Source organism: Pinus tabuliformis, chromosome 5_2 (genome assembly GCF_031772625.1).
Source record: "Pinus tabuliformis cultivar Carrire ecotype Pingquan chromosome 5_2, CPIR1, whole genome shotgun sequence".
Lineage (NCBI taxonomy): Eukaryota > Viridiplantae > Streptophyta > Pinopsida > Pinales > Pinaceae > Pinus > Pinus tabuliformis.
In genome coordinates, this window is record NC_142306.1 from 15174966 (window position 1) to 15196797 (window position 21832).

The window sequence follows — 21832 nt, forward strand, 5'->3', positions numbered from 1 at the left end:
CTATGATTTTGTATATTGGACAACATTTGGCTCAATATCAAGGGACATATCGCTGTCCATGGCCCAGTGTCTCAAAATGTAAAGAAACTAGGGATTTTTATTTTTTAACAGAAGAAATTAAATTTTGAAGGTTGAGTCCATGAGGGAGGGTCACCATACCTACTCATCTGGGTAGGTACAAGCTTGGCCGAGTAGGGCTGGTTTGGTACCGAACCAGCTGAGTCCTAATGGTCACCAGTCAACTCGACCAGATTGACCAAATCCAAGTTGACTTAGACCATTTTAAAAACTATATACTAACTTCTACCGCTGAGCCACATACCTTTTTCCTAATGGGAAACCTTGTTCGCAAGTTTGGATGTTACATTGAACACCTGCACTGAAGCCACTCTAACCATCTTTGAGAACTCCTAGCCTTTTAACCATGCTTCAATAGCATGCCAAACATGTAAATGCCATCAGCTGGTGGGTTGCTCTACTACTGAGCTACATGCCCTCTTTACTATTAGCAACCTTGTTAACAAGTGTGGATTGTCACATCCAACATCTGCCCTCAAGCAACACTGACTTTCATGAATCCCAACCTTTTAACCAAGCTTTGATAGCATGTTAAGATATGGAAAGGAAGGAATTCAACCCAAGATATGTCCCTAGCTGGAGGGTTGTTCTACAACTAAGCTACATGCCCTTTTCATAATGGGCAACCTTGTTCACAATTGTAAACTGTTACATCCAAAACCTCCCCTTAAACCACACTAATCAGCTTTTAGAACTTCTAGCCTTTTGCCCAAGCTTTAAAAGCATGTTAAAACTCATCAAACTCATCAATGTTGATCCCAAATAAAGTAGAGGAGAGGGGGGATCCTTGTCTTAACCACAACAATGCTCCTAATAAAATATTATTACTGATTGTTATGGCTACAGCCATAATTTAAGTCCATGGGGTAGTAGCTCGGGTGGTAGAAAGGAGGGATTGAGTTCCTCCCCACCCGACTTCAATTCCCATCAAGGACATGTGGCTTGTTGTGGCTTTGGCTAAAAGGGTAGGCACCCTTGATGATAATTATGGCACACGAGGTGTTTTAGGACATATCGACCCTAGGTTGAGTAACAAAACCCCTATTTTGCTGCATGTTGTTGCACCTAGCCGAGATCTTTAAAAAACAATGTTAGAAAAAACATGTGTTGTTCAAAAATTACCCAACACAAACTCAAGAAAGAACTTGTGATGGTGATAATGAAGGGCCCTGTTATTGCAAAATCTAGCAGGCCTAGTGTAAGGCCCCACTACGCAACCTAGGTCTTATGGCAACAAGGGATTGGCCATCACTATCACCGTAGTGACTCCTCCACATTTGTTTAGTGGTGAATTTAATCTTGCAAGGAGGCTTCCCTATAGAATATCACCTAAGGATGTTCAATAAAGAAAGGCTTAATGGTGATGCAAGGTCTAATGATTGAAGGAAAGGTATCAAGTTTCAACAAGGCCTTGAAAGGCTAAGGTAGGAGTTGCCCAAAGTTGCCCAAAGTTCAAGTACGCTTCCTTACGACCTATGTAATTTAGAAAAGAGACGCCATAAGTTAGGGTAGGTAAGATATGCAAGTTGAGGGCATGTGATGGCATATAGAAGCTCTATAAGAAAGCTTATCAAGCAAATATCGTAAAAGGAACAACATTATCAAAGGGGTGGACTAGGCTGACAGAAAACAATGTAGTTTTGTGACTGGAACATGCATAAAACAGCAATAAATAATATGACATCAGCCCTAATTTAAGAGTTTTAAGATGCAATTAATGTTAGATTTTACCTTTTTCAAGTTTGTTAAATGTAATCCTTTAGGGCAATAACAAATCAATATCAAATTGCTAGAAATGAAAATTTTAACCTAACCCTAGCCTTAGTTACCAAGAAAAAGGGACTTATAGAAAAATTATGGTTTTGATCAACACTTACTAGATTAGTGCGTTGATCCAATTGGGCAATGGAGTCATTTAGGGCACGATCTATGAAGAGGGCCCTGATGAAGAGAGTGAGAGAACAAAAATCCCTACTTACAAACCTTAGTGACTTCTTATTATGGGAGATTTTAAGTTCAAGATATGCATATATCAAAAAGTTCTCTTGAAGGATTGAAGGAAACAAATTTTACATACAATGAAAACTTAGGATTCTAAGGAAAGATATTGCAATTTTTAATATGGCATACATAGACAACCCTAATTCACATAATATAGCATGCAAATTGGATGAAAAATAGCATGAAACTTACACCATTCCAAAAGAATCACTTTAATCAATCCCAAAGAAATGTCCCCGTGCAAGCTTCTCTCTCCCAAGACAATTCGCTCCATAAAGATCACATTGCATCCAAGAAGAAGACAAATAGCTAGTGTGCACTTCTTAAGAGAAGAGAAGTGTCGTGAATGATGATGATGAATAAATGAAAGTGACTCCCCTCTATTTATATGAGGGTAACCAAGTCACTATTCATTAATTTACAAGTAAAAGCCCTAAAGAAAGTTTCAGTGTTCAACTAGGTCAAAGGTCACAAGTGTTGAGAAATGTAACTAGTATCGTCTTCATAATTAACATGATGTAATTCATTTGTATTTATAAAAAGAAGAAAAGAAAATCATTATATTTTCATAAGCATGGGTTCCATGCTCATTTGATTAAATAGGTCAAATCACCCATTGAGTGCTTCTAGGGTTGAGTCATTAGTCATTATACTTGTCATTATGTTCTAGACCCTTATTGGGCCTTTTGTATTAAAAGAAATTTTGATGTAATCTAGCATCTACACCTCCACCATCAAGTCGGTCTACCCATCTGCCATGTCGGCCTTAACGAAGAGATTCGACCTCGTTGGTAGACTATATATTAGCAAAGCACTCGACCCATTGTGGCATCTCACTATCTTATCTCTATCTACAATTCAAGGACAAGAAAAGGGGTGCGAAGACAAGGAAAGTGAAAAAGATTTTTTGTCTAGCAAAGGAGACCGAGAATCTACCTTATAACAATCCACACAACTATAAGAAGTATTCGATCTGCAATCTAAGTGAAGGAAGAAAGTGCAAAAAGCATGAAGGAAGGTCTAAACCCATTGTCAAAGAAAAAAATGTATGCGAGGAATGAAGGACTCTTATCAAGCTAAGAAAGGCTGAAAATTCTCTCTTTGTCTGTCACACGTGCGAGCAAGTATGTGATAGAACAGCAGGGTCAAGGTACAGAAATTGCAAAGATAAAAGGAAGGTCGGGATCCTTATTGGAGAAAAAATTGCATTGACTTGGTTCAACCTTGATGGTATTTCAACTTGTTGAAGGAAGGATAGTTGGAAGGATGACTTGGTGGATGGAGGAGGACCTACTGTTGGTCTAGAGGTAATGGTTGTCTCATTTGATTTGGTTCTTGAAGAAGAGAAGAAATTTTGGTTGGGTTTTCCCCTTAGAGAGGGGTTTTGCCCTAGCTGAGTGCCTACAACGTGTGTCCATTTTTCTCTGATGATCTCCATGTTTTGGTAGTTGTTTGATGATAAAGAACACAATAATAAGTAGAAGAAGAATCTAATCAAACAAGTAAAAGAACGTCACAAGCAACTATCAAGTTAAGAGAAATCACCCTAATTGGCTGCCATATTGATTTCTCAACATGGTATCAGAGCTATGGTGAAGGAAAAAGGGAAAAGGCAACTTGAAGATCCTTGGATCTCATCATCTTCTAAAGGATTCCATTTACAAGTATTAGTAAAGGATCAAATAGAGGTCTTGGTTTATTATAATCTAGGATCTATACCTCTTCTAAAAATGGCATCAAAGAAATCAAAGTTTTGTACACTTCTCCAAAGGGTATCCATATTATCATTTTGAAGAAGATCCGAAGTTTTAAGAAGCATCCACAATATCTTTTCAAAGACCTGAGAAGCCTACAATCTCTTGTTTAAGCATCTCTTGTGGGCTTAAATTAATTCTAAAAGGTAAAGAAGAAGCTTTCCTATAGAAAATCTTGACCGAAGTATTTGAAGATATTAACAATGATTCATTAGGACAAAGATTCAATGATCTCAGGAAGCCCGAAAACTTCAGGTGGCTTAGGTTACGGAAAAAAGTCACCCATCCGAAAATTCCACAATAACATTTCAGAACTTCTAGTCCAGCAAAAAGGAAGTCGGAAAAAGGAAGTCTTTTTACAATACCAAAGGACTGAAGATGCAAAATATAATAGGCACCAAATGCAGAAAATCGAGGGTATGATCCATGAAGATTGCAGTGGCATAAAATAAGGAATCTTAGTTTGAAGAGTCATCTTTGAAGATATTATAAGAACATCTTGAAAGCAGCAAGAAGATTATGACATCTTGGAGAAGCCTTTGTAGTAGACTTCGTGTGATCTTAAACGACTAAGGTATGTAGTCCTTGACGTACATATAATTGTTTTTATTTATACAAGGTCTAACTCAAATTTACATTAGGGTTTTGTAATCCCATTTTTGGTTCTAGGGTTGTAGCCTTCATATTAGAGGTTGTTGGCATCTAAGTTCTTGTAATCCCTAGTTGGTAAAGAAGCCCTAACCCTATTATATTCCCTCATAGAAACCCTAGCTTTTGGTCTCTAGGGTTTGTAGGTAGTCCAAGGTGAAAAGGAAAACCACAGTAAAGGTTGAATTGGATTTGAGATTCAAACCCTAGAGTTGATGTTTCGAAAGTTAACATCATGAGACTTAGAATTTGGATCTGGAAACCCTAGGAATTCTCCCTCTCTAAAGATTCCATGGAATCCCTAATTATAATTATGCTCCTATACTTGTATATTTTTCTTGGTGGTACATGTCAATAAATGTGCAGGTACTTAATAAGTAAGATATGTTGATCTTATGAAGAATATGATGAATAAAGACTTGGTAATCAAGTTGAATCTTTGGGCACTCTAATAAAAGTATACTCATATGCAGATGGACCATGAAGATGTTGTCATGATAAGAGGGAGCCTTTTCAAAGTTTGTGGAAGAAGCAACTCAAGGTATGTTTAAAATTGTACAATTTGTAGCAGGTCCCCATCATTTTGTCTTTAAAATCCATTTATGGTAATAACTCTCTCATCTCTAGGATTTTGCTATAGAATCGTAGAGATTCTTTTGTTAGATTAAATCAAGCCATGTAATAACTATCTTTTGCTATTTGTTCACTTCATTGAAACCCTAGCCTTTTGACTTTTAGAGTTTGTTGATGGTATCTAGGGTATATGATAAAACCCTAGCTTTTCAGGTTTGGTGATAATATATAGGGTTTATAACAAAACCCTTGTAGAAGTTGATAAAAGATCCTAGGGCATGAACAATGAAACCCTAGGTGTAAATGCTTCCGACATGGTTGAAACCCTAACATGGTTCAGTGTTGGATATCTAAGGTTTGTGACAAAACACTAGCAAAGGTTGTTATAATAGTCTAGGGCATGAAAGTGAAAGCCTAGTTGATTTGCTTCCACTATGATTGTGATCCTATCTAGGTTTAGGTTTTGAATATCTAAAGTTTAACTTCTTATTCAAAGTTTTTGATAACCCTATATGCTCTCATTGATAAAGTTAACTTCACTCTCTTGTATATTTGTGCTTGGTCGTACTTGTTGATAAGATTTGCAGGTACATAGATTTCAAGGGATTGTGAAGAGGTGTGCCTACCTCATACTTGTTGATGACTTTATGATGATGTTGAGCATGATGGAAAGAGGGAGTTGTAAGAATCCTGATGACATTGAAGTTTACGTTGATGATTGAAAGATGACCTTGTTGCCATATGAAGATAAAAGGAATGATGCTTTGAAAGGTCAATGTTCTTCGATGATATGATGATGCAAAAGAAAGAGCGTGTAGCTAGAAGAATAAAGTTGTTGACGAAGGACTTATCCCTAGTTGAGAGTGAGCTTGGATACCCTCCATAGTTGAAAAGGACATGAAGAAAGAATAAGATCGAAGAATGGATAAATCACTATTGATGGTTATTGATGTTTGATGAAGTTGTGAATAAATACTCAAATGTTTTGAGAAGTGTTGAGGCTGAGTTTGGTGTTGCTTGAGAGGTTGGAAAAAGGAAGCTTCCATCAAGATTTGTTTGGATATTATGATGAACTAAGCAATATCAAAATGGTTGAGGACCCTTAAGATTGTGCTAGCATATCAATAATAAGAACCAACATATTGGAAGTGATTGGGGTCATGAGGCTACAGTATGTTCAAATGGATGAACTAGCAATTGCCCCAAAAGGTGCAAATAGAGGCCGATAGAAATGTTAAATTGAAAGAATTGTATTTTGGTTCAAAATAATAAATATTATAATAATTCAATCATTCAAACTAAACTTAGTCAATAAATTGCCCAAAATAAAATAAATCCTTAATCAAAATTATACAAATTATTATTTTTAGTTTCTACGATTCCATTACAGCTCTAGCACATATATAAAGATACACAAAGTAAAGTATTGAAACATGAATATATTCTCATAATAACTCTGGGTTGGAGATACTGCCATAATTCGACAGCAAGAAATCAATCAGCAATATATTCTCTCATAATCATTCTAGGTTGGAGATACCGCTACCTCTATTCTATGTTTCTAAAGCAAAATTCCTGCACATTCCACACTATCAGTGTAAGTTATTATATTTATAATAGCCCCAAGCAACTTCTTAAAATCTCAATTCACAACTCCAGCAACATAATACTTTTCCTAAACATTTCCTTGAATGAAAAGATACATCCTCCCAAGGTATGTCCAAAGTATGACAAATGAACAACACTGAATAATTTCAAATATATATCAAAGCAATACAAACATAGCAAGCCACTAGGGCCATCACTTTAGCCATCTTTACAGTAAACTATGAGAACACTAACCTAACAGTAGTTGATCATACAACTCAAAAAAATGAAAATAATGTTCATGCTAAATTCTCATAATTTTTATCTTTTACTTTTTGTTAAAAACTCCCCAAAATAGGACAAATGCAAGTTTCATAATCATTAACTTGTAAGATTGGTCACAAGTTTATTTGAAGCGTAGTCCAGAGGGTTGTAGGGGTCTTTACACTGGGCGACACCATCATGCACATGGCATCCAGCGATGGACAACGAAGGTGATCTTTAGAACAGAAAGTCTTGATTTAACACGGCCACTTTGATAGTGACAACGTGATCATCCAGTGAAAGAAGAACCAGATCATGCCAAGAGGGGTGACCACGGTTTAATTAAAATGTAATTACAGACCCAATTAGAAAGTTCCACCTACTCTATGCCTACGGTATCCCTGAGATGAGAAAGAATGAAATTGGTTATAGATCAAGAATCCACGGGCATCACTCTGAGTTTGAGATACCACATCTATTCTATGTTTCTAAAGCAAAATTCCTGCACATTCCAAACTATCAGTATAATTTATTATATCCACAATAGCCCCAAGCAACTTTTTAAAATCTCAATTCACAACTCCAGCAACATAATACTTTTCCTAAACATTTCCTTGAATGAAAAGATATATCCGCCCAACGTATGTCCAAAGTATGACAAATGAACAGCACTAAATAATTTCAAATATATATCAAAGCAATACAAACATAGCAAGCCACTAAGCCCAGTACTTCAACCATCTTTACAGTCAACTATGAGAACACTCACCTAACAATAGTTGATCATACAACTCAAAAAAATGAAAATAATGTTCATGCTAAATTCTCATAATTTTGATCTTTTACTTTTCTTTTTCTCCCACCTTGACGTATAACACAATAACAATCATATGATCGACATAAAGCTCTCTCTGCAACTTAGTCATCCCCAATAATTAACTACTGGAAATTTTGAAAAAATAATTAGATAACTCACGTCATGCTTTGATCACTATTAAAAAAAACTACTTTTCTAATCACGCTGAAGAAAATCAAATCATTCATCAAACATTGGAAGCAAATTGACACAAAATATCTTAATATTGACTCAGAATCAAAGGTTTTCTTTTCATTTTTTTCTTATTTTCTTAATCCGTCAACTCCAAAGAGAACCTGATAGGACAAAAGTTGATCCTACACTAGCCACAATTTGTTTTAATGTAGCGAAAATCCCTTGGAGAAAATACTCAAATGCTCTCAACAATTACTCAAAAACCAACGAATGCTCTCACAGTAATAGCAATTGCCACCACTGGGCACGCAGCTTTTCAGAAACCACTCTAGACAATATCCATTGTCAGCCCATCATCACAAATCAGTGTTTTCATGTCAAAAGTTTGGATTTAAATTAAATATCTACTCAGGCAGTCTAAATTGGATGATAGTCGTCTGCAACCACATCCATGAACTTTCGTCCCAGAGAACGAGAGTACCTGAATTGAAATCAAAGGAAGAGAAAAAACTGCACGACTTAAAATTCAACCTGCAATGGTTTATGGCATTGCCGTGCTGACATAGAGTTTGGAATGCAGGACACTTCATCTCCTTCAGCATTTCCTCTTCCTCCTATTTAACAAATGGCAATTCTTCTTTTCTTTTCACTTTTTTTTCCATCAATTTTCTCTTAGAGCAGACAAGCCAAAGGTTTACCCAAAAACCCATTCTCTCTTAAATATACCCTTTTGGTACGAGTTTTGACTCGCATTTTTTCATTTTCTATTGCAGAACTTTTTGAGAATGTTTATATTTTTATCTTTTGACTATATTGAGGAGATCATAGACGAAGATTTGTGAACAACCCTCAACTTGCTTGTTGACACACTCCACTGACTCCTGGTATTTTGCCTTACTAATGGCTATAATAAAAAAAAGCCATTCATAACCCAACTGATTCTTTCGTTTCAACAAAAACTCCATTGTTATGGATGTTCCTAGTTTATCCTCCATATGAAGAACCATGTGAAAGGAAAAAAAAATCATAATCTGGATGTTTCACCTGATATAATCTCAACCATTGATCAGCTGACTGAAACAAAGAGTTAGCCTGCTGTCGTTCACAGTTGCCATTAGTACTCCACACTGTCCCCTTCAACTTGTAAGAAGCTAGACCAAATACTGGTAAAGCTATCTTTGGAGAACCCCCAGAATTGCTTATCGGAGTGACAGGAACACTTTTCCCTCCAGTACTTACATGAATACTGCCACCATCTGCCAAAACATCAGTTAGAGATCAAATGCGGAGTGAGAAAATCAGAATTCAAAAAGCATCAACATGCTTTACTGATATGAAAACTATGTGAACAAAGTAGCAACAAGATGGAGGGAAAGAAAATAGAAAACAGATGAATCAAACCTTTTAGTGGAGTTGAAAGGGAATGAAAAGTTAGGAAGCAGGCAGCCAGGTCTCGCAAGGTTGGACCTGTTGGTATCCTGTATATCGGGTACCTCTAAGGAAATTCTTGTTTTAATTAGATAGCGGTAGATAATGAAAATTCATCTAGACGTTACTGATCGCATTGAACAAAATCCAATAGAACAGGAATGCTTAATAACTAACTGGCCTCCACACCAACTTAATCAAGGATTGCACAAGTATAATTGATGGCATACCAAGCAACCGATAGCCAACTGATTGGCAACAGATCAATGCTTCTTAAGGTTTTCAGCTGTGGAAAGTCCTTGGCAAGATCTCCAATCTGCAACATCCAGTTAACAGATATTAATTTTAACCTCGCAATTGAAACTACACCATGAAATAAAACATTCCTCAAAATAAATGCATAACCGAATCTTACCTTGTCAGCCAGAGGTTCACGACTATATGGAGTTGCTCGCTCAAAATATTGAAATGAAGGGCAACTGCTTCCTTCACCATCATCACTAGAAAAGCCTTTTTGTGCAGCTTTAGAGTGACTTCTATTGCCCCACCATATTTTGAGTCTCACTCTGCTTCATCACTACTACTACTACCTTCACTACCTGTATCTCTATAATCATCACTTGCATCACTCTCCTCACCAGGGGACCTGCAATACTCAACTGAGCCAGCATGAATCACGTGTCCAAACGTTATCAAGTTTTAAATGATATTGCTCCAATTAAAGACATGTGCATTAACACTGAATTGTGACAGGCAAAATCTTGTCTCTGATATGACACAACTGATATAGAGAGCCGCCGAAGCATGCAATATTTTCATCGTCTGGAGCAACATTAGAGCAAAATCGTTTGCAAAGATAGATTTCTCCAAAAAAAAAAAATTGTTAAACAACAGGAGATAAATTGTTACAGTTAAAACAACAGGAGCTACGGTGTATATTATGCCTTATTTACCATATTATTATTATACAAAAGCATTCGGCTGTGGTCAGATTTACGAAAAATTTAAGGAACCTCCCTTTGACATGACTTGCTATGAAAATAACTGGTGAATTGGATAATCTACCTGGTGCCAATATTAGGTCCAGAAAGGTGAGTGTAAAGTTGAATGGCAGAAAGAGACGGTACATAATACTGCATACCAGTGTCGCTTCTATTCAACACTATCGGTACTCCAGCACCATATGCACTCCACTCATTGAATGACTCCCACAGATCACCAAGACTGAAGAAGGGCATGGATTTGGCTTCAGAATCCCTCCATCCTTTCATGAATGTCTGTGAAACCAAGAATTATTCCTATTATCAATGAAGAGCCAATGACAGAACAGCTAGAAAACATTGTGTTGTTAAAAATACAGGGTTCATAACAGAAGATATCAAAATCCTAAAATGCAAAATGCAAACTGCCGATAAAGGTTATACAAGATTTACAATGACAGTCATATGATATTACTTTTCAATTTTCAACATAAAATTTCCCTAACAAAAGAGAAATCAAGCACTTCAGATCACATCCTTAAATCACAATCAGAATTTGAAATTCTTTCGCAGTGATATTTTTGGCTAAATTGTTAAATGGATTATCCTTTCTAGTCATCTTTTCCAACATCACTTCGCCATGCAAACAATAAAGATGCAATTAGCCATGCTGGTAATTCTATGGAGATGGATTGTTCAAATAGTGCGCACATATATATATATATATATATATATATATTCTGCTATATTGGCGGAAGAGAGTCCTTTTTTTCAAAACAGAGGAAAATGAATTCTCTTTATTTGTTCAGGTTGTTCTTCGTTGTAGAAATGGATCGGCCTTTGTAATCTTTTTTAATAAAATTTGAGCTAATCTACACCTCATAAATAATTGAGACTTTTATTCACTGACCCATTTTAACTTTTCTGTTTACTATCTTATAAATACCTATGGAACAAAAATCTATATATACAAATATTTCCATAAATCATAACATCTCATCCCTGCCATATACCTAAGCATGCCACAGCCTCACCAACTTAAAGGCTGCTTCAATATATCATAGCATTTCATCCCTGCCCCATACCTAAGCATGCCACAGCCTCACCAGCTTAAAATCTGCTTCTATTAATCATGTCTCATCACTGCCCCATACCGAAGCCAGGCTCACCAACTTAAAATCGGCTTCAATAAATCATGACATTTCATCCCCGCCCCATACTTAAGCATGCCAAAGCCTCACCAGCTTAAAATCTGCTTCTATAAATCATGTCCCATCCCTGCCCCATACCTAAGCATGCCACAGCCTCACCAACTTAAAATCTGCAGAAATTTAACTGTGAGATGAACAAGCTATGGCCTGTTGGTAATTTTAATCTCGGTTGTGTTAGGCCCCTACACTAGTAGTATAGGGGCCTAACATGGCCCCTATACTACTAGTGTAGGGGCCTAACAGGTTGGGTCGTCTCATCCCAAAACGTTTGCTGGTGCTTCAAATGCAATGATAAATAAACATAAATAATCAGCTTTTAAAAAGGTGTATATTCAATATGGTGAGTTAAAATAAAATTAGATGGTGATCCTATTTAATTTGCCTTGCTAATGTGATTCTGTTCTCTTAGGAGAATTTTCCATCTCAATGAATGTTATCATGTTGCCTTTGTTTTTCCTAGTAAACAGTGTTTTCATTCACCAGGAATATTTTTCTTCATGGATCTGCATTTAGCTTTAAATTAATTAAAGTTTACAATGGCATATTCCGGACACTGAGAGATGGACCAACACATGACAAATTCCAATCTTGGATTCAAAGTGATGCCAGACTTCTCTTTTGCCTTCAACAACAAATTTTTTTCAGAACGCAAACTGCCGATAGAGCTTATGCAATATTTACAAAGACAGTCATATGATATTTCTCTCCAATTACATAATAAATTTCCCTAACATAGGAGAAATCAAGTACTTCAGATCACATCCTTAAATCACACATCAGAATTTGAATTTTGAAATTCTTTCACAGTGATATATTTGGCTAAATTGTTAAATGGACTATACCTTCTAATCATCTTTTTCTACATCACTTTTCCATGCAGACAATAAGGATGCAATTAGCCATGTTGGTAATGGTGCTTCTAGAATCTAGAGTTCGCATATATATATATATATATATATATATATATATATATTTTGATTTCCATTATTTGCTCAGTTTCTTCTTTCTTTTTCTTAGAAATTGATTTGCATTATCTGTTCAGTTTGTTCTTTTTTGTAAAAATGGCCTGGTCCTTGTAACACTTCTCCTTAAGATTTGAATTAATAATCTATGGAACTAAACCTCACACAAACTAAGTAATCTACAACATTTCTATTCACAACCCCATTTTTCCTTGACATCTCATCCCTGCCGTATGCCTAAGCATGCCAAAGCCTCACCAACTTGAAATCTGCTTCCATAAATCATATTTCATCCCTACCCATACCTATGCCACAGCCTCACCAGCTTAAAATCTGCTTCTATAAATCAGGACATCTCATCCCTGCCCCATACCTAAGCATGCCACAGCCTCACCAAATTAAAATCTGCAGAAATTATACTGTGGGACGAACAAGCTATAGCCTGTTAGTAATTTTAATCTCTGTTGGGCCATCACATCCCAATGCTTTTTCTGTAGCTTCAAATACAGTGATAAATAAACACAAATAATCAGCTTTTAATATAGAAGGTACAGATTCAATATGGTGAGTTTACAATTACAATAGATCCTATTTAATTTTCCGGGCGAGTGTGATTCTTGTCTCTACATGATTTTCCATCTCAATAAATGTTTTCATGTTGTCTGTGTTTTTTCTAGAAAATAATGCTTTCATTAACCATGAATATTTTCTTCATGGATATGAATTAGATTTAAATTAATGAAAATTTACAATGGCAGATTCCAGACACCGAAATATGGGCCAACATATGAAAATTTCCACTTTGGGGTCAAATGTGATGCCAGACTTCTTTTTTGCCTTCGACAACAAAATTTTTTCAGACCGCAAGCTGCTGATAGAGGTTATGCCAGATTTACAAAGAACAGTCATATGGTATTATTTTTCAATTTCATAATCAGATTTCCCTAACAAAAGAGAAATCAAGTACTTTGTAGAAGATAATTGTTCGGGTTTTCCCAATTGTGGGGTTTTGTCCTAGCGTGGAGCCTATATCTTGTGTTTATTATCTCTTGTGATCTTCATGCTTATATTTTGGCAATTGTTTGATGAAGAAAAAGAACACAGAATTTAAAAAGAAGCCAACAAAATTCACAAGTAATTATCAAGTAAGGAAAATCAACCTTCATCTACAATTTCCTTGATTTTCCAACATGGTTTGAGAGCTAAGGTTACTGGAAGATGGTTTGAAGATCACTTTATGTTGGCATTTTGCCTGAAAGACATTCTGGCAGCGAGTTCATCATTGTTGAAGCAGTCATCACTCCCTTTGATAAAGATCATTATCATATGTCTGCAACACCCCGCTAAAAGAAGGTATGAAAAGAAGGTCAGAAGCCATGTGAAATAAACATGTGCCCTTTTTAAAATAAAAATATAATAACTTCTAAATAAAAATACTAAATCTATCTATTCCAATCTCCAAAATAAACTATTTATTAATAAACAAGCCTAACATTACTAGGGATAAAATAAATACACTTGGAATACTAGAAAATTATCGGAAATAGACTGGAGGCTCATCACAATAGGGTTTCAAAGCAAGTACCTTGGGCAGATACTGAAGAGGAACTGCTGGTGCTGTAGATTCCAGACAACGATCCAGATTACAACAGCACGCCTTCCTTCCAGAAGCAGCAGAAGCAAGGGAAGGCACGGCCCTTGAACAAGCGTCTTAAATGGTTGTTTAATAAAAGACTAACCAACTGCCTTGCCTCTAACAAAGACTTTTTTGGATCTGTTGCACCTTCAAGCTCATCCAAGCCACTGTCATGAAATTGAGTATCTGCAAAAGATTCTAGCAATTTCAAATCAATCTCAATTCCCATAACAGCATTTGTATTGAACCGCTTTATTTGTGTAGCTTAATTACCGGCTATAACAGCCATTGGAGTTAGTATGAACTTAAATGTAAACTGGAGGCAATATCAGCAATGAACAGGCAGATCAGGCAGAATATGGTGATTTTTGTAAATTTAGGTTAAAATCATTTTCTATTTTAAAGAAAACTTAAAGCTATCTTGATTGAATGAGAGGTCTTCAAATTTAAATTTAGAAGAAACAGGTTAACTCTCTGAGACGCAGAGATATCTGGCATGCTTAAAAAACTAAGCAAAAGGAAGAGGGCATTTAACTCAAATTTAGAAGATAGGTTAATCTTCAGACGCAGAGACATCCGGGGCGAGTAAAAATTTAAGCAACCTATGTTTCCATAGATTTATTTAAAAGAAAGAAAAAATAATTTCAAAAGACTATAGCAGAAGAAGAATTTAAGGTTTGTGGCTGAAAAGAAAACAGTGTTAATAATCTAAGCAAGAAGAAGAAGGCATTTAACTCAAATTTAGAAGATAAGTTAATCCTCAGACGCAGAGACACTTGGCGCTAGTAAAAAATTAAGCAACCTATGGTTTCATAGAATCATTTAAAAGAAACAACAGTAATTTCAAGAGACTCTAATTGAAGCAGATGCAGGATTTAGGGTTTGCGGCTGAAAGGAAAACAATGTAGGAGTGTGAAGGGACAAAATTTGACAGTAAAATTGAGATAAAGTTCAGAAAATTACAGAGCTGAGTATAACGATATTTACCTTGGAAAGAACTTTGAGGTGGAAGCCCGAAGCAAGTGAAGGGAGGAAGACGTCTCTGGCGGAAGCTTCTTGCACTGAAAGAAAGCGCCTGTTCCTCGTCCAATTATTAAATAAAAATCAAGAAAGCGCCTGTTCCTCGTCCAATTATTAAATAAAAATCAGTCCAGTTCAGGCATTTCACCTACTCTGTCATATTGTGAGAAATAAAGGAAGGTGGTGTCTCGAAACCCCCATCGCTGCTAACTTTAAACTGCCTTCTCAGTAATTTGTAACGTTTTGTTTCAGAAGACTCTAGCAGAAGCAGACGCAGGATTTAGGGTTTGCGGCCCAGATGACCCCGAAGTCCCTGGGAAGAATCCCATAGTCATTTTCGCAAAATGCGCTAAACTCGAATCCTGCGACGCACCGCTGCTATAACCTTTAGTTTTGGTCTGTACTTAGTGTGGTGGATGGATGAGAAAATAAGTATAGAGACGTCAGCAAGTTGCTCCAATCAGGATGTATCCCATTCAAAGCCATAACAAAAAGTTTTACACAAAATAGACTCTTGCAGTTAATACCTTGCACAGATAAATATTTGTATCATAAAGTTTGAACACAAGTTGAAAAGGACATATTCAACTAAGAAAATACAGCACTTGGCCCTAAGTTCCTTTCTGCTGAGTGCTGCGCTGTTCGAGCAGAAGCTCGATAGCCTATCCTTTAAAGCACTTAACGAAATATAGCAGCCGAGAAATATAACAGCCGTAAGTGTCTAAAATCCTTAAAAATAGCTTGATCTGATCTGCATAGCAAAAGCCGCCATTTTCTAGCCAAATTTCATCGTTGAAATGCTAAATTAATTTGTCCCGGACGGCTATTGAATAAGTCACAGACACTTCAAGCTCTAACAAGCCATATATAACCAAAATTCGCTATAGAGAGGCTAAATCTTTGGCTCAAACGATCTCCAGTAACAAATTGAAGGTGAAATGACCCATTTTCCAAACAAATTTTACCAATGAAATCTAAAGTTTTATACCATCTCCAGAGCACATACTGTCGCAGAAGCGCTTGAGGTTGATCGAGGTGCTCCCTGTATAATAATTCAAGAGCAAATACTGTCGCAGAAGCGCTTGAGGTTGATCGAGGTGCTCCTTGCAATTCGTTGAATCGACCAGCATAAAAAAGGCATGGAAGAAAAGGAAATTGTTGAAACTAGTCTCTCTCAAGGCCCCCTCTCTCTCTCTGAATTCGAGAAAAGCAAGAAATCTTGCAGATTCTTTGAATCTATGGTCTCATCAACACCTTCGAAAGGCCGAACGGCTGCTAAATCTCGAATCCCAAATCCCAACCTCAATCCCTGTCCATCAGACAAAGAAATCACCGAGGTCGAACCCACAACATCGCCCTTATAAACAAAGAACACAGGATTTCTTGTAAGATTGGCAGACGAATGCCCTTATAAACAAAGAACACAGGATTTCCTGTAAGATTGGCAGACGAACGCCCTTATAAACAAAGAACAAAGGATTTCATGTAAGATTGGCAGACGAACGCCCTTATAAACAAAGAACACAGGATTTCCTGTAAGATTGGCAGACGAGTTATTGCAGCAGGTCGTGGAAGAGCAGTGGAAGAGCACAACGCGGAAAGCAGTTTTGGTGAGGGAGGAACAGTCCGAAAACCTAGGCTAGATGTCAATTAAACAGATTCCAATGCTCGCTGAATGTAGACGCCACGTGTCAATGTTAGAGACAAAAGGACGACGAAAGTCTCTTTCAAAGGAAGGCCTATCGGCCTAACAAGTAGTTGAAGTGTTGATGTCTCCCTCAGAAGTTTGTATATTTTACAAGCACGCTTGGATTGGTGGATATCTCTTATTTGGTTGAGAGGGAGAGATGAGTACCATAAGTTGCCCATATGATGGTACTTGGGAGGACATCTTGGCATGGTTGGTGTTGTGTTGATGCCTCGAAATTCGTTGCAACAACATCGGGGAAACCACCCGGTCCGGAACTTAGTGCAGCTCCTTTTCCGTTTGGAATAGTGGCTCCGACTGGGGATAACGGGACCAGTTTCCCAAAGATTATAAGTGAACGGGATGGATGGATGATTTAAGATATGAAATGATAATAAACAAAATAACTAAACTATAAAAGAAATGCAAAAACTATAAGCTAATCCCAGGACTTATCAATTCAGACAGTACAGCGTTTAATAAACTATGCTTAATGACAGGCATATAGATGACACTAACAACAAGCATAGATGTTTAATCATTTGAGATTGCTCTGCGTAAGTAGTTACGCAGAGCTATAATAGCGAATTACTGTACTCAGTCATTTATATCATTGATACATACATGGGTGAAAGATAACAAATCTCAAAAACATTCAATAGTGATATGAAATGAAGACTTATTGTTGTATTGCATACATGTATTCAATAATAGCAAAGTAATAACACAGCAATTCATATAACTGAAAAGAGAACAGATACAGATAATAGTACCATGCAAGCTGTTTGATCAATCCAATGTATTAATCGCTATGTAGCAGTCCTTCCTTCCAACCAGAAAGCATTCCAAGCAAACGACAATAGTGCACAATTTACTTAAACAGCATTCCAAGTAAAATTAAGGACCAGTGGTCGAGTTTCAAAAAGAATATAGACTGAAGCACAATAGTGCAAACTTCAGCCTTTTAGTCTTTTTTCAAAATTTTACGACCCTTTCCAAAACAATGAAAGGGTCTATAAATACTATTCTAATCTAACTATTAAATATCTAAAAACTGAAAACTAAGAAATCGGCATCAACAAATATCATCTTGCAATTTGGGTGAATCAGCAGTCGGCGGCGATGCTTCAGTCAGCTGTCTCTTTGCCTTTACTCTTTCGCTGACATATAGCCAGCATTGGCTCTACTTCAGGCGGAGTATTAAGGCGAGAAGTCAGCTGTGCATCATATGTGGCATCTTGGAAATCGGCAATCAGGTATTGGAGAGCGTCGGTTAGACAGTTGAGAGCCGACCTTTGAGAATGCGGTTTAATCAAGAAAAGCCAGTATGCATCGGAGGTCAAGGTATTCACTCCAGCAATTAACCGCCCTTGTTCTTCCAGCTTAAGATAATTCTTATGCTCCAGCATATTTGCGGTTGTTATGTTTCCAGGTGTGCATTGTGAAATCATATTAGCCAGATACAATGTATCATTGACTATATTGATCATGTTCGTGGAAATTGTTTTGCATCTGGATGCTGCCCTCTCTGCCTTCATTACCTGTGTTTCCCATTCCATGAAAAGTATGTTCTTGTATGTTTCACTGATTCGGGCTAAATTAGCAGCTTGCCCTTCTGGAGTATCTTGCCATTCAATATATTCTATTATTTCATCTTCGGCCTGATCCAAGTTAGTCCTGGCTTTCTCGATTTGCTTACATACTGCTGTAGATATATCACAAAGTGACTCAGCCTCAACTAGCTGTCGGCACAAAAGTCTAATCTGAGATATTAAAGCGCCGTTTATCAGAGTTGCCTCTGTTCTGAAATCTTCAATGCTCTTGGCGCCTTTAATACCTTCAAGTTGTGCTGAGAGCTGAACTATTTGATCTTCTTTAGATTTCATTAACAGCGCATTTGATGCTTCCAACTGTGATAATGCCTCTGCTAATTCTCGTGCTTTAATGTCACTTTGGTCTATCCTTAGTTTTTCAATTTGCTGGATTAACAAATGATTCTCTTGTTGTTGAGCCAGCAATTGTTCTTCCGCCTGTGTCGTTTTATTCTTTGCCTCTATCACTTCTGCTTGCAATGCATATACCTCATGCTCTTTAGTCTTCAAAAGAAGACTCACTTCGGATGCTTTGTCAATGGTTGCTGCTGAATAAGCTCCCGCAAATTGCGACAGCTTTGTTAAATCTTCAGAGGGACTTAATTCTCCCTTCCAGACGACATTGCCCGTGACTGTTTGCTCATTTGAGACAGAAAGTTGATCAAGCCTTCGCCTCTTCCTTGAGCGTCTTACAACGGCTTTATGCTTAGGGCTGTAGAAAATGTCTAGAGGAGGAATTTCCTCTACCTGAAGATCAACTTGATCTGATGGATTCTGAGTAACTTCTTCAACATTCTGTACTGTGGGTGGGCCGCTGGTTCCTTCAAGAACCGGAGAAACAGTAATATCGGGAGTCTTTAAGGCATCTGAGTCTTTGGAGGCTTCTTTACCACTTATAATGGAATCAAATTGGTTCCATTCCTCAATCAATTCAGTATCGACAGAGATTTGCTTACTCTGTTCTTTTTCTTTTTCAATTCTCTGCTGTTCTTCGAATGCCTTCCGCTGTTGCTCCTCTTGTATTCTCCGTTGCTGTTCCTCCAATTCCTTTTTCTGCCTATCTTCCAGTTCTTTCCTTATTTTTTCTTCTTCCTCTCGTTTCCTCTGTTCTTCCATCTCTCTTTGCTTTCTCTGCTCTTCTACCTCCCTTTGTCTTCTCTGCTCTTGTTCAATTTGTGCTTTTTGCTGCCTTTCTGCCTGCAGCTTTCTTTGACTTTCCTCCTGTTCTCTAATTGTAACGGGAGGTAAATTTATTTCTGGCTGATCAGGCTCGCTTGAGGATGAAGTTGGGGTTGTAGATAATAACTTTAGAGGCAAAGTTTGCAACCTTTGCTTTCTAAGTTTATTAAATTCAGTTAATTCCATATCTTCATATCTCATCGCAGCAAGTTGTTTGACTTGGCTTATTGAATCAGCACCCATGAACAGGTCGTCAAACTGGTCTTCTTGGTGAACCACCTTTGTCAGCTTAGCCTGTTCCAAGGCAATGAAAGCAGCCTTGTTCGGGTCATAGAGTCTGTTGGGAATAGAAACTAGAGATAGCATTTGGAGTTTTGCTGCTTCCTTTTCTGCATGTTTATAATTTAGCAGCATATAAACTCCAATTCTTAAAGGAAACGATGGCCATCCTCTCTTCTTCTCCTCTTTGAGAGTTTGGGTAACACCTTCAGACATTATCTGATAAGAGATTTCTCGGGCCAACAGTTTGTCTGGGATGTATACGGGAAGAACATGTGGCCTGGCCTTGCTTCCAAAAACTCTGATATAAGAAAAACATTCTTCGCCGAACCAATGGGCTACGGCTGGCAGGTCAAAAGAGGCTTCATAGGAAATCCTAGGGATAGGTCTGTCAAAAATAGAATAGTGAACGGGAACCATAAAACCATTGCAAATTTGGTACAAATGGTCTTTGTGAGAAGGTTTCCACAATTTACGATGATACAAATGAATAGGTGTTGGGTCATGGGTTGTCCATCTCCAACCAAGGACAGGAAACTCAGAATTAAAACAAAGGGCATCCATAATGTATGCAGAGTAATAAAAAGGTGGGATTTTCCTCTCACTGACTCTGGTTTTGGCCCTAAACTCACGAATAGCTAAGACCAACTTATCAGACAGGATAGTGGCCCAATCCATAATTATACTATTAACGGCCGCTTCCATTAAGGGAACCATATCAACATGGATATTTGCAGAATCATGAAATCCCCACAATCTACACATCATAATTCCAGCATAGCAGTAAGGTGAAGCCAGAGAAGCATTGGAGTACTTACCCGACATATCCTGTTTGTGTTTTGCTGGATTTTGCCTCCACTCTCGTAGAGGTTCGGCTGGTGATTCATTCTCTCTGGCAAATTTTTCCACAAATGCTCTGTTATAGACTTGCTCGGGATTGGGCAAATGATACATTTGTCTTAAGTCTTCAGGCTTGAAGGAGCCGAAAATCCTTCTATCCTTAGAAACGAAGGTTCTATTAGTGAGAGGAACTTCTTCAATTGCCCAACGTACCACATCAGTATAAGGCAGGACTTGTTCCCTGGCTGCTATTCTGTGCAGAAAAGAGTCCGCCAAATCTTTAAGAGTTGCCTCAGACTTTCTTAATTCATCCACACTTGCCTCCGTTACTGTCACTTCTGGTTGTTCTCCTTCTAGCAAATTGTATGTCCCTTGCCATGTAGTACCAGTAAGACCAGTGCATGTAGTATCTGAGATTAAGCCCTTCCTTGAAGGTGTAGCAGCTTGTCCTGAGGCGGGTGTCGCAGTAGAACCTGCCATCTTCTTAGACTTTTTTCCCATCATATTCAGACTTCTCTCGTTAGTCGAATTCTACACAAGTGCAAGAGAAATCGTAACAAAGAAATAACAATGACAATCCATAACGGGATAAATATATGATTTGAAGCGTGGCGAGATTATTCCTAAAAGAGGCTGCGGATTTAATGATTTGAGCAGGCGCCGTAGATGTAATGATGGTGATTTTACGGCCTACAGCTTCATAAATGACCATTACTTAAGTTATTAAGCCGAATGACTCCTTAAAGCGTGTAATAGATCTTTCAAAGGTCTAATCGTAATTGCTCGTTAATTCGAAGGGGCAAAGCTTTTAAATACGCATGCATTACCTTATCCCTTTACTTAACGGCTTTTTGAAATCTGTGATTTTGTCAAATCGATTTTAAATCTAACTTTAATGCTTTGAAATAATCACCTTTTGGAACTGAGGTCATCATTAAGCGTCATCATATCGCATCGGAAGTGTGTGTGTGGCGTTATTACTTGGGAAAGTTTTTTGCGAACGCCGATTGCGATATCGCATTCGGCGCGCGAACATACCCCCAGATGTGTATCAATTGCTTTTAGCGATTGCCGATAGCCGATATCGCATCGGGCCGGAGTGTTAAAACATTTTTCACACGA

General features: G+C 37.5%; 1 long non-coding RNA gene and 1 pseudogene across 2 annotated transcripts; both read right to left on the bottom strand.

Annotated features, from left to right (window-relative positions):
- Positions 1-7987: 7987 nt before the first annotated feature.
- On the bottom strand, positions 7988-14100 carry LOC149157242 (uncharacterized; annotated as a pseudogene). Its single transcript, XR_016261549.1, has 7 exons — positions 14063-14100; positions 13638-13820; positions 10390-10601; positions 9740-9970; positions 9555-9640; positions 9298-9389; positions 7988-9152 (listed from the first exon to the last, which is right to left on the bottom strand). The product of XR_016261549.1 is annotated as an uncharacterized LOC149157242 (transcript).
- Positions 14101-14188: 88 nt separating this feature from the next.
- LOC149157243 (uncharacterized) lies at positions 14189-18152 on the bottom strand. The gene is made up of 2 exons (XR_016261550.1): positions 15101-18152; positions 14189-14299 (listed from the first exon to the last, which is right to left on the bottom strand). It is a non-coding gene; the product is annotated as an uncharacterized LOC149157243 (long non-coding RNA).
- Between the last annotated feature and the right edge of the window lie 3680 nt (positions 18153-21832).